Here is a 15859-nt window from a genome sequence, read left to right as displayed (position 1 = left end):
TCTTGACTGTGCCATTTCTATGCCATTCTGGTCCTTCCTCTGTTCTGTTCTGTCCTGTATCACAGGGGGCTGTCTTGCTGGTTTCCCAGGCTCCCAGGTCAGCTGGCTCAGGCTGGCTTTGGCCAGTGGGAGGCTCGGGCAAGAGATAGCAGGTGCAAGGAAGGGAAGCCAGGATGCACGCCCTTCTCTCTGCCTCCCCTGGCATCCCTCAAAGCAGCTGTGTTTCATTCATGACTCCAGCTCCTGGTGGACAGAGTGCCCTGTCCTAGCTGCCCATGGTGATTTGCTGTGGGCTCAAATAATCCCCCCTTTTCTCCTGGACCCTTCAGCCCAGGATGGTAGAGTTTTCCTGGGTTGCTACTCTCTGGGTTGCTCACTGGTTCCCATTTGCCTTCTCCACTGTCCTGTCACCTGTAACCAGCTCCCTGTAGCAAATTCCTTCTGTGCTAATACATCAAGTCATTTCTGCTTTCCTGGTTGGACTCTGGCTATCCACCTGCCCTACGAATGTCCCAGGAAAAGAGACAGGTGGCGGAGGCATCACAGGGATGAGGGTGGGAGAGATTGCTGCCCAGGAGAGGTTGCTGTGTCCAGCCGCTCTCTGCACTGTGCCTTTCTGTCTCTCCAGACAAGTGGCAGCTCCTGTCCCGCCCACTCTGTTGATCATTTTATGCTGGTCCATCCACATGGGACAGTACCTCATTTTGTAATAATTGAGCTATTTTCCCAGCTGGGCAAAGGGTAGAAGGTTAGGGCCCTTTCCTGGGAATGCAGCATCCAGCAGAATAAATTACAGAACCATTAACCCTAGAGCAGAGTGGCTGGAAGGCCAGGGACAGCCCTGGCCCCCCACCCCTTCAGCCTGCCACCTCCCTTCCCCCATCCCCTTCTGTGTTGGTTTCAGCTTGAGTCACTTTAGCCACATCTCCACCAGTCATATTTTTAAGCCAGTCTGGCTCACCTTGATAGAGAAATAACCAGGGCACTAGACCAGAAAAGAGCTCGGGCAGGTCGTGGAGGAAAGGAGCCGTGGCGAGAGGGGCCAGATGGCGCAGCGAAATGCCAGCTGACCCGGCACCCGGGAAACAGAGGGCACGGTCCCACAGTGATGCCATGCAGAACAGCAGAAGGGCAGGCGTCAGCTGAGCACCTACTAGGTGCTGGGGACTTTCACCTTATCCTATTTAATTCTCTCCACCCTGAGAAGTAGGCATCACCATCCGCATTTGATAGATTAACAAAACTGAGGCTCAGAGACATTCAGTAGTTTGCCCAAGGTCACACAGCGAGGACCCTTGTCCTGCCTTTCTTCACTTAATCCTCTTCCTGAGCATCTCCCAGAAGACTTACTGAGTAGCCTGCGCTGGCCCCTTGCTCTGTCAAGTCATAGGATTCTGCGTACATAGAGTCTAAGACAGCCCACCCACAGAGGGGCACAGGTGCACGCCTCTATGTCATTCATTCACTCGTTCATTTATTCATTCACTCGTTCATTCATTCGCCAAACATTCACTGAGTAGCTCCTGTTTGCCCAGCACTGTCAGGGCACTGGGGGTAGAGCCGTGAGTTAGACACTCGTTTCCATCCTCAGAGAGCTTGCAGTTGAGTAAGGAAAGCTCACCCTGGAAGGCACATGCCTGGCGAGTCATGATGATAAAGCATGGTGAGGGTTAGGAGGGGTGAGGCTTCGCCAGCCATCCCCAACAGTCCGCTAGTTGGCCCCTGGCAGAGGCTGGGATCCTTTAGGGCTCAAGCCTCAGACTCTCCTTCCCAAACCTCTCCCGACTCCCCAGGTGGCTCATCTCCTGCCATCACTACACTGTATTTCTGCTCTCTTTCTCTGTCTCCCTAAAAAAAAAAAAAAAAAAGGTTAGGGGGGCACCTGGGTGGCTCAGTCGGCTGAGCATCTGACTCTTGATTTTGGCTCAGGTCATGATCTCAGGGTCATGAGGTTGGGCTCCGCACTGGGCATGGAGTCTGCTTAAGATTCTCACCCTCTCCTTCTGTCCCTCCCCAACCATTTCTCTCTCCCTCTTTAAAATAAGAACAGTAACAATAATAATAATAATAATAAAATAAGCCCTGTCTAGCCCAGCTTACCCTCCTGAGCACAGAGCCATCGTCCACCTTCCCACTCCCTTCCTTCCGCTTGAAGGTAGAGTGGAGGGAACGGGCCATGCTGTGCTGCTGAATGTCAACAGTGGGCTCCAGGCGTAAGTGCCCCACCATGGCCGACTTCAGGCCGCTACCCTGAGCACAGAGCTGGGAAGAGGCATGCAGGGTGAGTTTTGGAGAGCCGGTACAAGCTGGACAAGAGCACGTGGACTTGCTGCCTCCCTCCCCGGGCAGGCACCTTCTCCAGGGTTCCCGGTCTCGTTGGTACCAGCAGCTGCTGGTCAAGCCAGAAGCCCGGGAGACGTTCCCCCCTCCTCTGTCTTGGGCCACTTCCAACCAGCCACCAAACGCCGTCAGTTCTACCTGCTTCACCTCCCAGGTGTCGTGAATTCATAAGCCTCTCTCTGTCCTCTCCGTGCTTACCCACCACCTCCCTGCCTGGTCGTTGTCAGAGTGGCCCAGCTGGCCTCCCCTGTCCAGTCTCCACATTGCTGCCGGAATGATCTTTCCGGTGCAGGAATCTGGTCTGTCACCTGCTAAAACCTTTATTGCTTTCCCATTACCTCGCCTACCTCCTGGGCCTCTCTTCCCCCCACTGTCCCTTAATCCCTGCCCGCCACTCTCCCCCACCGCACACCCCAGCAACTGGGACCTGCCATGTTCCCTCTGGCATCTGGGTCATTGTGCGTGTCTGCCCCCGCTCTAGAGCATGCTCCCGTCTTTACTTGGCTGACTCCCATCTGTCCTTCAGGGCTTGGATACCCTCTCTTCCAGGAAGCCTTCCCTGATGCCTCCAGGCTGATTTAACCTGCTTGCCCCCCAGTAGCACTTCAGGGTGTCTTATCCAGATACTGTTTATGTTCACCCTCTTCCCCTGGTCCATGAACAAATTGAGGGCAGGGGCTTAACCTTTGCTCACAGTGCCCTGCACTTGCTAGGCTCCCAGAAAATGGTTTTTGGGTGAACAAATGAAGGATCAAAATACTTAAGTAAAAATTAATTAATCAAGTACAAACTAAAGGGCAAAGAGCACCTACAGAGTCCTGAGTGATGATGTTGCAGGAAGCTTTCTCAGTAAGCGACCCCAGGTGGCTGGCCCCCTGCTCTGCAGTAATCAAAGAAGGCTGCCTGGTGGAGGGGGCCACCTCCTCTCTTCCCATTCTCTCTTCTTTACCCCCTTCCTGCTCCCTACTCCACTTCTCCTGTCAGCCTCAGAGCTTCCTCACAGAGGAAGACGGCTGCTTGCTGGTTTTTCCCTGTGGCAGGGAAATCATTCCTTGATCAGCCGGCAGCAGGGCCTGGGCAAGGGCTCCTGGTGCCCAGCGTCTCCGCGAACAATGAGAAGGCCGATGGCATCACGGCGACAGGAGTCCTTGACTCGTCTCTTAAGGAGGCAACTGGGGTCTCATTGAAAGCCGGGTGCTGAGAAGGGAAAAGCAGACAGCAGCTGCTGGTGTGTGTGGTACACCCCGGGGCATCTGGGCCCGTCACCGAGGCCAGGGGGAGGCTGCTGGGCGGGCGGTGGGGGAACCACCTGCCGGATGCCCATCCTTCCTTGGGACAGCAGCAGGGCCAAGTGTACGGGCCAGAGGCTTCAGTCACACGAAGGCTGAATTCTGGCTTGGTGAGAGGGAAGCCTGAGTTCCCTCCGCGCTGGGTCCCCCGGACAGGGCCGGGCCCTGGGCCGTGTCCACCGCAGCCACGTCCTCCCCAGGGAGCAGGCACTGCCCTCTGGGCACAGTGAGGCAGCCGCCGGGAGGGCGGTGGACAAAGCCCAGCACTCCTGGGCCACTCCACGTGGACCTTGGGCATCAGTTTCAGTACTCCAAAATATTCCACAATAGGATGGCAATTCCGTGCCCACGCTAGGGGCTGTGAGCGCCCCGTACTGAGGAGGCTGCTGGGAAGCCAGGCGCGATGCTGCGCTGGCAGGGGGCGCCGCTCGGGGGACAGGTGGGAAACCAAGGCCACGCAGCGGGGCCCTCTGCCTCCCGGCAGGAGCATCACTGGAATCCTGCGAACTTTGGGGTAGCAGAAGGGCGCGGGCCCCGGGCCTGAATATCACCATTGCCATTTCCTCTCTCTGAGACACCGGACAGGTGACCTAAGCGCTCTTAGCCTCCGTTTCCTCATTCTATAGGATGGGCCAATAATACTTCAACTTTTCTGGTTAATTGAGATTAAAAAAAAATGTAAACAGCAAACAGCACAGTCTCTGGCATGCTGAACGGCTCAAAACACATGTGTTCTTTTCTTTTTCTCCCTTCTGACCAAGAGCCTGAAGGAGACCAGTGAGCCTTTAGGGACGTCTTCATGGCCTCTGCCCTCCCTCCGGCCTGGAGGGGAACGGGATGTAGGTCCTCGCTGAGCTCCATCCCCCCATCGGCACTCTTTAGGGGCTCCCCTCACTGCAGACCTGTCCTCTCTGAGCCCATGTCATACAATCAGCATAGACAGGATTGTGCTCCCTGCCCCCCCCACCCCGGTTTAATGGTCGGTGTAGCTTCAGAGCCTTTTACCCAACCAAGCCCAGAGTCTGCCACCTGTCCAGGCCTCCAGGGGTTGATACTGAGGGTCTGGCTGCTTCACTCAGCAGCCGTGTCCAAAAGAGGACCCTGGGCCAAAGCCAGGCTTGGTCCCCTAAGAGGGAGGAGACCAGCACAGCCAGATAGACTCTCCAGGAAATGCATCCAGGAGGGGGTGGGGAGGTGAGCACCTGGGCCCCAGGAGACAGCCCAGGGAGGTGGCTCCGTGTAAGCTGTGGGAGCGGGGGACTGGGTTTGCATCCCAGCTGTGCCCCTGATAGCCTGTGTGACCAGAGATAATAGGATGCCTGCCCCTCTGAGCAGTCCTGTTCTCTGGCACGAGACACTTTGAGTGGTTGGGTGTTTGAAAACAATCTAGGGGCTCCTGGGGGGCTCAGTCGGTTTAGCGTTCAACTCTGCATTTCAGTTCAGGTCATGAACTCAGGGTCGTGGGATGGAGCCCCATGTCGGGCTCCACGCTCAGCATAGAGTCTGCTTCTCCCTCTCCCCCGACTCTCTCCCGTGCACTGTCTCTCTCTCTCTCATACATACATAAATAAAATCTTTAAAAGAAAACAACCCACATGTGAATTCCACTCAAAATCACAGATCCTAGAATATCAGAACTGAAAGGCAAGGCCCTTCCACAGACCCACAAGGGCCCTAAGGTTCAGAGGCTGGAAGCGGGTCTCCCCACCAACACTGACCTGCTCCCCTCTGGTCACCCAGGGACAGACAGAGGAAATGTGTCCTGAGTCATGACCTAGGAGGCGGCCAGCCCTTCCCTGGCCCAACGATGGGCACCTGGCCTTGTCTTCCCGCTCAGCCTCTGCCCCTCTTCCTTGGGGGGCCGACCCCACTGTGCCTCCCTACAGCTTTAAGCATGTCTCATGCCATGGAAGAAGCAGCTGGCCCAGGTGTCATTTCAGAGCAAAAGGGCCCATTAAACCACGACCGGCTGCCAGGCCCGTCGAGTCCCAGGAGCGATGTTCGCAGACATGTCAGCCTAATGAGTTAATTGATTCTTTCCTCTCTGAGAGCCCAACACCTCAGCCTGCCCCCTGCCTGAGTCTGGGGAGGGGAGGGTGAGGACCCAGGCTTCCCCTTATCCCACCCTCTCCCTTCCCTTAGGACTCCCCCTGCCCCTTGCCTGAAACCTTTTCTTGGCCACTTTTCCCCAACCTGTCTCCAGTTGGCATCTTTTTTAAATTAAGACTTTATTTTAGAGAGGTTTTAGGTTCACAGCAAAATGGAGCAGAAAGTACAGAGTTCCCATGGGCCCTGTGCCCCCACACGTGCATAGTCTCCCCACTATCAACATCCCGAGTCAGGGCGTGCACTGGTTATAATCCATGAACCTCCATGGACACGCCATTATCACCCAGAAGCCCTAGTTCACAGTAAGGTTCATAGTTGGTCTTGTCCATCCTATGGGTTTGGACAAATGTCTCATGGCATTTATCTACCATGACGGTATCACACAGAACAGTTTGCCCTCAGAATCCTCTGTGCTCCACCTGTTCATCCCTCCCTCTCCCTCCCCCCTGGAAACCATTGATCTTTTTACTGTCTCCATAGTTTTGCCTTTTCCAGAATGTCATACAGATAGAATCATATACAGGCTGTAGCCTTTTCAGATTGGCTTCTTTCATGTAGTGATATGCATTTAAGATTCCTCCATATCTTTTCATGGCTAAATAGCTCATTTCTTTTTAGCCTTGAGTAATCTTCCGTTGTCTGGATGGATCACGGTGTATTTGTCTTTTCGCCTACTGAAGGGCATCTTGGTTGCTTCTAAGTTTTGGTGATTATGAATAAAGCTGCTATAATAAACACCACTTGCAGGTTTTGGTTGGACCTAAGTTTTCCACTCCTTTAGCTAAATACCAAGGAGCATTTCTGCTGGATCGAATGCTAAGAGTATGTTGAGTTTAGTAAAAAACGGCCCAGCTGGCTTCCAAGGTGGCCCTGCCATTTTGCATTCCCACCAGCCACCGGTGAGCTCCCAGCTGCTCCACGTCCCCTCCAGCATGTGGTGAGGGTCAGTGTTCCAGATTTTGGTCATTCTAAAAACAACAATCTCATTGTCATTTTAATTTGCATTTCCCTGATAACAAAGGATGTGGAGCATCTTTCCATGTGCTTATCCGCCATCCGTCTGTCTTTGGTGGGGTGTCTGTGAAGGTCTTTAGCCCATTTTTTTAATTAGGTTGTTAGTTTCCCCGTTGTTGAGTTTTAAGAGTTTTTTGTATAATTTGGATCACAGTCCTTCAGCAGATGTGTCTTTTGCAGACACTTCCTCCCAGTCTGCAGCCTGTCTGTTCGTTGACAGTTGTCATCTTTTGAGGTGGGTCCAGGTCCCTGGCAGGGGCCCCGCCTCGTCTAAGCCTGGGGTCACCCGAGCTCCACACACTGCAGCCTGTCACCTCCAGAACCCTTGTCTGAGCCAGCCCAATCCTGACAGGCAGAAGGGTGCGACCCCCGGCCCCTCTCAGAGACCCCCTCCTCACCCTGAGGCTGTTCCCTCAGCCTGCTCAGGTCCACCACATGAGAATCCCTTTGGGGCCTCTCCCTGATGTGGTTTTAAGAAAGCCCTAGCTTTAGGGAAGGGATGGGGGCAGCCTAGAGGCTACAGGGGCCCACCAGAAAGGGGAGCGAGGCCCTGGAAGAATGAGGCCAGAACCAGTCCAGAGAGCCGGGCTGGTGTCCATGGGGCAGCCCTGCAGAGCCAAGGGACACCCCTCGCCCCCCCCTCCGAGACCAGCTGGTGGTCACATTATCCTGTTCAGCGGGGCTTGCCATTAATCAGCCCTAATCAGGTTGGGGGAGCAGCGGGAAGTGGCAATGCTGTCCCCTGACCACCTCCCAGTGGGATATGCATCAGCCTCTGGGGCTTGGGACTGGGGTGATGGTGTGTGGCGGAGAGGGATTCTCTGCTTCTAGGGCTTTTGCCCACTTGAAGCAAGAGCCTCTTTAGCTCAGTGTCCTAGTGCCCTCGGTCCCTTCCCTGGTCCTTGTTCCTCCCTGCCCTCCATATTCCCAGTAGCCCCCCACATACACATTCATGAATTACAGAGAAAGTCTTCTGGAGAGAGGATGACAGAGTCAGCTCTCCGGAGCCCCCCTCCCCCTACCCCCGGGGCTGGCACAACCAACACAAGCGGGGGTGGGTGGGCCGCTGGGGAAGAAAGGGCGGGAAGTTTGGGGACTCCAGTAGGGGTGCACTCTCTGCATCTCACTCCCTGAAGTCAGAGGTGTCTTGGGGAGGGGAACCCCAACCAGACATAGAGGGTGTGACATCCAGCCTTGAGAAGAGGATGTGGGCTTCGGAGACCTTTCTCTGCAGGAGGACAAGGAGGGAGAATGGGTGAACTGTTCCAGTGGCTGTGACCTTGACTCACTCCTGCCTGCTAGAGACCTGCTGCCCCTGCGTCCTGGGCAACTGATAGGCCCTGGCATGGGCACCCGGGCTCCGACTCTGGCTGGTCCCCCAATCTGCCCAAAGGTCTCACGTGAGCCATCCCCCCAGCTCTCTCCTCACCCCCCTCCCCTCCGGTGAGCCTCTGTTAGCTACCTGTGAGATGAGGGGCTTGGGTTAGATGGTATCTGAGATGGTTCTTGGAATGATTCTCGGCAGAGTGTGACATGATGATTCTGGGGCTGTAGGTGTCTCCATGCATGCATGAATCATCTATCCACCCCTCTATCTGTCCATCCATCCATCCATTTACCCACTCATCTGACCATCCGTATATACATCCATCTGTCCATCAGTTCAAACGTGCATGCATACATCATCTATCTACCCCTCTATCTGTCCGTATATCCATCCATCCATCCATCCATCCATCCATCCATCCATCCATCCATTATTCTCTCTTCTGCCCATCCATTTATCCATCCATCATCCACTCTTCTGCCCATCCATTTATCCATCCATCCATCCATCCGTCCATTATCCACTCTTCTGCCCATCCATTTACCCATCCATCCATCCATCCATCTGTTCATCTGTTTGTCCATCCATTAGCTTGTCCATTCATCTCCCTACATACCTGTCCATCCATCCATCCATCCCTCTATCCATCCTTCCCTCCACCCTCCCTCCATCCTCCCTCCCTCCATCCAGTAGAGAAGCACCTGCTCCATACCAGATCCTATTGCAGACTCTGGCGATGACACAGTGATGTGTGAAGAGAGGAAGCTATGTGAACACACAGGACAGGTCCCAACCCACCTGCTGGGGAGTAGTAGGAGAGGCTTTGAAGGAAGTCAGCGAAGCTTCAGCCTGAAGGATGAGGGTGCCAGGCAGGCCTCAAAGTTTGTTGTGTGAATTTAAATGAGTACAGGGAGAGCAAAGGAAGTGGAGCGCCTCTCCATAAGTGCAGGTGACCATCATCATGGGACAGACCTCCCGCATCTCCTGGTCTCCAGGTGCCCTGACCTCCAGCTGCATCAAAGGACCTCCCGTTCTCCAAACACACCACATGCATTTCTCTCCTTTGCTCACCTTTCTGTTCCTCTTTAAGACCATGCTGAAGTGTGACTTCCTCCATGGAGCTTTCCTTGTGTCCCCAGAGGGTTCTACCTACTTGCAACTTCAAAGCCCTTGTGTGTGGCTTTGAGCCTCGGCAGGCAGGTGAGCCATGCCAGTCACATGGGTCCCATGAGGGCCTCACCCAGGAGGCGCCCAGTCCATGCTTGCTGAAGGAGGGCAGTGCCCAGGGTCCAGAGGCTGCCTCCCTCCTTATGCCCTGGGGCTTCTGGAGGATGGGCCTGGCTCTTGTACCCCCACCCTCCACTGGAAGCTGGCTAGGCTGGACTCTGGAAGGGGGGGGAGGCCGGCTAACCCCATCCCCAGCCTCCGTGACGGAAGGCAGGGGAGCAGGCCGAGTGTGGCCCCTCACACTGGCCTGAATCAATGGCTCTTTCTGGGGTCAGGTGCATGGGTGCCTCTGTGACCAGATGTGCTTCCTGGCCCACGTCATCTTCCGGAATAGTAACTCCTGCATGGACGGGGGAAAGGTTTGGGGAAGCTGCTCCTTACCTCTACAGGGCGGTTCCCTGTGTAGTGGGAGCAGAGAGGGAGAATCTGGCTGACGGTTGCTGAACCAGGGCTCTGGTTCTACACTCCAGGGTTGGGGGTGGGGTGGGGAAAGGATTGTGCGGGGAATCTGTCCTCGGAGTGTGAAAACTTTCCCGAGTGGTGGGTGTCTGCTGACCTCTGCACCCCTCCAGCATTCTCCCTGGGGACATAGGAAGGACACCCCCCATACCATACCTGAGAGGGAAGGTGAGAGCTGGCTCAGGTCAGGCAGCGTCACTGCCCTTGACCCCGAGCTTGCCCTCCCCCTCCATCCCTCCCTGCTCAACCCTTCTGGAGTCCCGAGTCCTAGACAGGAGGACAGGGAAAAGCAGGGGCTCCCTCCTCACCAGTGCCCCCTCAGAACCGATTAAACGTATTCATAAAATCTCAGAAGCAATAAAAACTTCTAGGAAGGATCACCAGGCCCCTCCTCGTTTGCAGATGAGGAGGCTAAGCCCTAGAAAGGAGACGTGCTTGTCCTGTCCTGGGATGGGTGGCCCGATGGACTGCCCACCCGGAGCTCAAGTCAGCCCCACTGCACTCGCAGGCCAGGGACCCCCGGGGCTGTGCATTCTAGGGGCACAGAGCGAGTGCAGTTTCTAATGAGTGGCATGACTTCTGAGCATGCGTGGGAGCACAGTCACCTCCGGGCACCTCCTGCGGTCGTAGGCAAATTCCTACCAAGCTAATGAGGCTTCAGGGCCCCTCAGCTGCACACCCCTCGGAGGCTTTTATACATAATTTTATTTGATATTTTATATCTTAAAGAGAATCACCAAATCATGGCTCTGCAAGCCTCAGGCCCCTTGCAGGCTTGGGGGTGGAGGCCGAGTGTCCAGAGGCCCAGACCCCAAGACCCCTCCACGGGGTCTCAGTCTCCCCGGCTGCTGAGAATCCAAACATACACCCTCCCAACTGTACGACACTTGACAGTTTGCAAGGGGCTTCACAGTCTCACGATACCCCTAAAAGAGATGCATTTGTCACCATTTAGTCGCAGAAGCTCCGAGAAGTTAGGGGCTGTCCTAAGGGTACATAGTAAAAACAGGCCAGGACTTGCACCCCAGATCTGAGACTCCAAGCCCCACTTGATCTCCACCAAACCACAAGCCCCCGTTGACTAGGCTCTCACTCTCATATCTAAACACAGCCCAAGTGTTCCGTGGGTGGATTCGTTAGTGACAGTCTGCTTTGAATTTGACGTCCGCGCCTTCCTGCCACTCAGCATGGGGCCGCCCTGCACTCCCTTCCCTCTGCAGCTCTGCATTCTGGGCAAGCTCATTTTCCTATCAAATCAAACAAAAGCAGACTAAATCAGAAGGTACGTCCACCAGGAGAAACGCACAGCCAGCAGGGAGAGACAGGGAGGGCAGGGTGAGGGACGGAGCTGGCCTCTGTCCCCTCGTGTGTGAAATGGGGGTGGTGGGCACCTCCTGCCGATACGGGTGGGATGCCGAAGGCGGTGAGCGTGAGACAGTCAGCAGCGTGCCCCACCTGCTAAGTGCGCGGTCAGGGTTCACTCGGGTCCTTCCGGTGTCATCTGCAAAGTGGGGACTGTCCGTGCCTCTGCATCCGTTCTGCCGGCGGGAGAGCTGGTGTCTTCGGGCAGGACACAGAGCCCTGGGCAGTAGTCTCTGCACGTGCTGCAGCCCACCCCTCCTGATCCCCTTCCCTGGCGCCCCCCACCCTCCGGCCCAGTGGCCTGTCCCCAACCAGTGCTGCCCTCATGGATGCTCTGAGCGTGCCCACACCACCCTGGCCAGGAGCAGGGAGGGGACATCAAGGAGGGGGCTTTCCCACAGCAAGGGCTGGGCCCCTGGTGGCTGTCCATTGACGGCTTGCTCAGCCGACACCACCCAGCCGACACCACCCATCGGGGTGGTGCGATGGGTGGGGCGGGGGGCCCAGGGGGCGGGCCTGGGGCGTGAACTGGCAACCAGAGCTTGGCTCCTCCAGCTGTGGCTGGGGCAGGGGCTCAGAGGGATGACCCTTCCCCCTGCTCTGGTGAAGATGCAGGACTCTGGCCTCCCAGGATCTTGCTCATCCCCTGCCTCCCGGACCAGGCTTGACTTGAGGGGTAGGTGAAGTCCCATGGAGCGGAGAGGCACAAGGAAGGACCCTGGCCTGGGGCCCAAGTCGGGGACTCTGCTACCAGGGATGAGTGTCTTCAAGCATAACCTTGCCAGCTAGCATCCGCGTCCTCGTTTATAAAGTGGGCGCTATACTAAATGTCATACCTAGTGCCACATTCTGTGAGGGACATCAGAGAAGTTATCAAAGATAAAACCCCATTGACACTACAGTGGTATCATGGCTGCAGCAGGAGAGATTGAAGTTAGACACAAAGAAGCGTGTTTATTTGGTATGTGGTATGCATGTGTGTGTGCACGTGTGTGTGTGCATATGGGCACATGTGTGTCAAATGTTCCTTCCCACTGGTCTTTAAAGATTACAACAAACCAGGCCACCCTCGCTGAGGGACCTTCTGCAAATACCTGAGGTCATGGAAATTATCAGCTCATCAAAAAAGAGGAAGTCTGAGAAATTGTCACAGTCTATACAAGCCTAAGGAGACGTGACGACCAAGCATAATGAGGCATCCTGGACGGGATCCTGGAACCCAAAAAGGATGTGCGGGAAACCCTAGAAAAGAAGCTTATAGATTATGCGGATGACATCGTGTACTTAATAAAAGAGATGTCAGTATTTGTCCCTTAGTCTCGACAAATATACCATCGTGATGTAAGATGTGAGCCCTGGGGGCGGCTGGGTGTGGGCTCAGTGGGAACCCTCTTTGTAACTCTTCTGTAAATCTAGAGCTATCCTGCCCCAAAATAAGAGGTTCCTTCAGCACCACCACCACCTAATGCTCGCTTCTATCAGGACTGAATGAGAGGTTTCTCTATTTCCTGTCTCAGATTTGTATATGACTTAACCTGTGTTAAACCACAGGGGGTCACAATAATGTTTCCCCAGACCTTGCTTCCATGTCATGTCTGTGTAATCCCCCCAAGGCCTGCCCACCAGAGGGGGTCCTGAAGGGCTTGGTCAGAGTTTTCCGGCGGCTGCAGGCAGCCCAGCCCCGTGCCAGAGAAGTAGCCGAGAAACTCCTTCCCTTGCTATAATTCAACAGCTGGGCTGTTGCTGGGCACCTGCCTGCTGCCTTGGGTCCCTCCTTCCACCCTTCTATCCTTCAGTGGAATGCTTCACCCATCTGTCCATCCATCTGTCCATTCGTCCGCCTGTCTGTCCATCCATCTGTCCATCCATCCGTCTATCCATTGTCCATTGTCCATCCATCCGTCTGTCCATCCATCCATCCATCCATTCATCCATCCATCTTTCCATCCATCCGTCTATCTATCCATTTGTCTGTCTATCCACCCATCCATCCATCCACCTGTCTGTCTATCCGTCCATCCATCTATCCATCCATCCATCCATCCGTCTGTCCATCTGTCCTTCCGTCCATCCACCTATCTATCCATTTGTCTGTCTATCCATCCATCCACTTCACTCCTTTGTTCACTGGGCACCTTCTCTGTGCCAGACCACAGAAAGAGGTTCTGGTTTTACTCCAAGGGCAGCAGGGAGCCATGGAAATGCGGGGTTTTTGGGGAAAAAAAAAGACTCCTTGTGGGGTAAAAATATACATAACATAAAGTTTACCATTTTTATCATTTTTTTCCCAATTGGAGTAGACCTGCCATGTGATATTATATTAGCTTTAGGCATACAACACAGTGGTTTGACAATCGCACGTCGTGCAGAAGCTCGCCACGATAAGCATAGTTGCCATTTTAACCACTTGTTACGTGGACAGGTCAGAGGCATTGAGTACGCTCACAGCGTCGTGCAGACCGTTCCCGCCATCACCCCCGGAGCTGTGCTCGTCTTCCCTAGCCGAGACTCTGTCCCCATCAACACGAGCTCCCCGTTCCCTTCCCTGCAGCCCCGGGCATCCACCGCTCTCCTCTCGGTCTCCATGGGTGTTTCGGCTCTAGCCACCTCATGTGAGCGGACTCACACAGTTCTCATCCTTCGGGCGTGGGCTTACTTCACTAGGCATGATGTCATCCTCAAGCAGCTGTCACAGTTTCCTTCCTTTTTGGGGCTGAATAATATCCCACCATACGGACAGACCATGTTTGGTTTATCCACTTATCCATCGATGAACATTTGGGTTGCTGGCCCCTCTCGGGTGTGAACGTGGGTGTGCACATACCTCCTAGACACCCCTGCTTTCGGGTCTTCAGAGCACACCCCCAGAGGTGGAGTTGCGGGACCATGTGGGAATTGGGATGGTGTGAAACAGGGGAGTGGACTGGGCTTGTTTGCTAACTTGTTACTGGGCTCGGAGTTTATTGGAGGAATCGGGTCGGGGACAGACTATGCTCTTGGGACTTGTAGGAGTTTCCTGGGGCTGCCGTAACAAAGTACCACAAGCTGGGTGGCTTAAAGTACAAGAAATTTCTTGTGTCACGGTCCCAAAAGCCAGAAGTCTGAACTCAAGGTGTCAGCAGGGCCACAGTCCCCCAAGACATGGAGAGAATCCTTTTTCACCTCTTCCCCGCTTCTGGGCAGCCCTTGGCATTCCTTGGCTCGCAGCTGCATCTCCCCCAGACTCTGCCCATGGCCTCCACCCTGCGTGTCTGGGTCCACATTCCCCTCTTCTTATAAGGGCACCAGTCATACTGGATGAGGGCCCACCTCAGTGATCTCATTTTTATTTGGTTACATCTGCAGAGGCCTTATTTCCAAATAAGGTCACAGTCATAGGTACCAGGGGTGCAGCCTTGAGGATATCTGTCTCCTGGGACACATTCAACCCCTAACAGGACTCTTGCTCCCACCCAGGCAAATGGCTTTATAACCCGGGGGCTGTGACCTGAGGCCCAGCCATCCCATTTGTGCCCCCTGCAGCTAGCACCCACCCGGTTCCCAGCTTCTGCGGCCTCCCCTCCCCCATGCACGGCCCCAGCACCCTCTCCCTGAGGCAGTGGTGCTCAGTAGAGCACGGCTGATCTATGGCAGGCGGGCAGGCTGAGTGTTTAATCTGCCTTCCTTCCCGTTGACCCTGCCCGGCCCTCAGGGGGCTGCCTCCCTTAGACTTGACTTCCCTTCTATGACAAACGAGTGATTTCTCACTCTCCCATTTATGGTTGTTTTTCCCCCGTAAGAGGCCTGCTCAGCCTGTCCAGTGAGTGATGGCCAGACAAATTTCAAGCGACAAGGAAATGTCCCCGAGGCTTCTCCTTAGTTCTTGGGGAGATTTGGAGGGGAAGGGGTAGAAGCGGAACTCCTGTCCCCTTTGGGGCTGAGGAGGAAAGGAGGCAGGGAAGCGCGGATGGTGCTCGGGACAGTGGGGGCCACCCCAACTGTCCTCTCTCTGGCCTTCTTCTGGGGTCACCTGCCCCTTTGTTCTTGGGGGGGTCGCTTTGCTCCAGAGAGCACATCCGGGGTGTGCAGCGAAACCAGAATGGTGGCTGATGGATGGGAAGGCAAGCCCTCTGGAGGTTAGGGCAGCAATGGGGTGGCCGCCAGAGCACGGTAGGGGTGGGGGTGCGGGCAAAGGGGTGGCCTGGAGGCCCAGCGTCTAGCCCCACTCTGCTTCTCCTGGTTGGTTCCCCCATCCAGGAGATGGGAACGCCATGACCAAAGTCCTCCCCTGCCAAGTCGTTTATGTTTGAGAAGAGGCAGCCCCAGTGGGGCCCACTCAGGCCTGGCTGTCCCTGAGCATGACCTTGTTTGACATTATTCATTAGGAGGCCAGAAGGTGGTTCGCTCGGCTACTCATCATCTCACGTGTCACCGTGCACATTGACTTATTTATGTATTTATTGAAAAAGCTATCCTTGCACATTTTAGAACCAGAATCCTGGTTTGAGGTCCCAAGGCCCCAGGATCACATGATGAGTTTCTGGCAGCAGGCCCTCAGTGATCCTTCTCCAAGGGGGCAGAGCGACGAAGGGGGAAGGGGGGGGTGTCAGCAAAGGAGAAACGCGAGGAGCCTGGTGCAGGGGCTTCCAACTTGGGAGCCCGACAGGCTGCTCTGCCGATTATTAGCTGTGACTTCGGGAAGCTGCTTCACCTGTCTGTGCCTCAGTTTCTCCAAGTATAACATGGGCACCGT

At 55.1% G+C, this 15859-nt stretch overlaps 1 protein-coding gene across 8 annotated transcripts in view; it reads left to right on the top strand.

Annotated features, from left to right (window-relative positions):
* Positions 1-15859, top strand: part of SDK2 (sidekick cell adhesion molecule 2) — a 260824-nt gene that overhangs the window by 76133 nt on the left and 168832 nt on the right. The window lies entirely within an intron of this gene.

The sequence above is a fragment of the Mirounga angustirostris genome, unplaced genomic scaffold (assembly GCF_029215605.1).
Source record: "Mirounga angustirostris isolate CCGP_5_RB_7025 unplaced genomic scaffold, mMirAng1.0.hap1 SCAF_17, whole genome shotgun sequence".
Taxonomy (NCBI): Eukaryota; Metazoa; Chordata; class Mammalia; order Carnivora; family Phocidae; genus Mirounga; species Mirounga angustirostris.
This window is presented reverse-complemented; position numbering and strand designations above follow the sequence as displayed.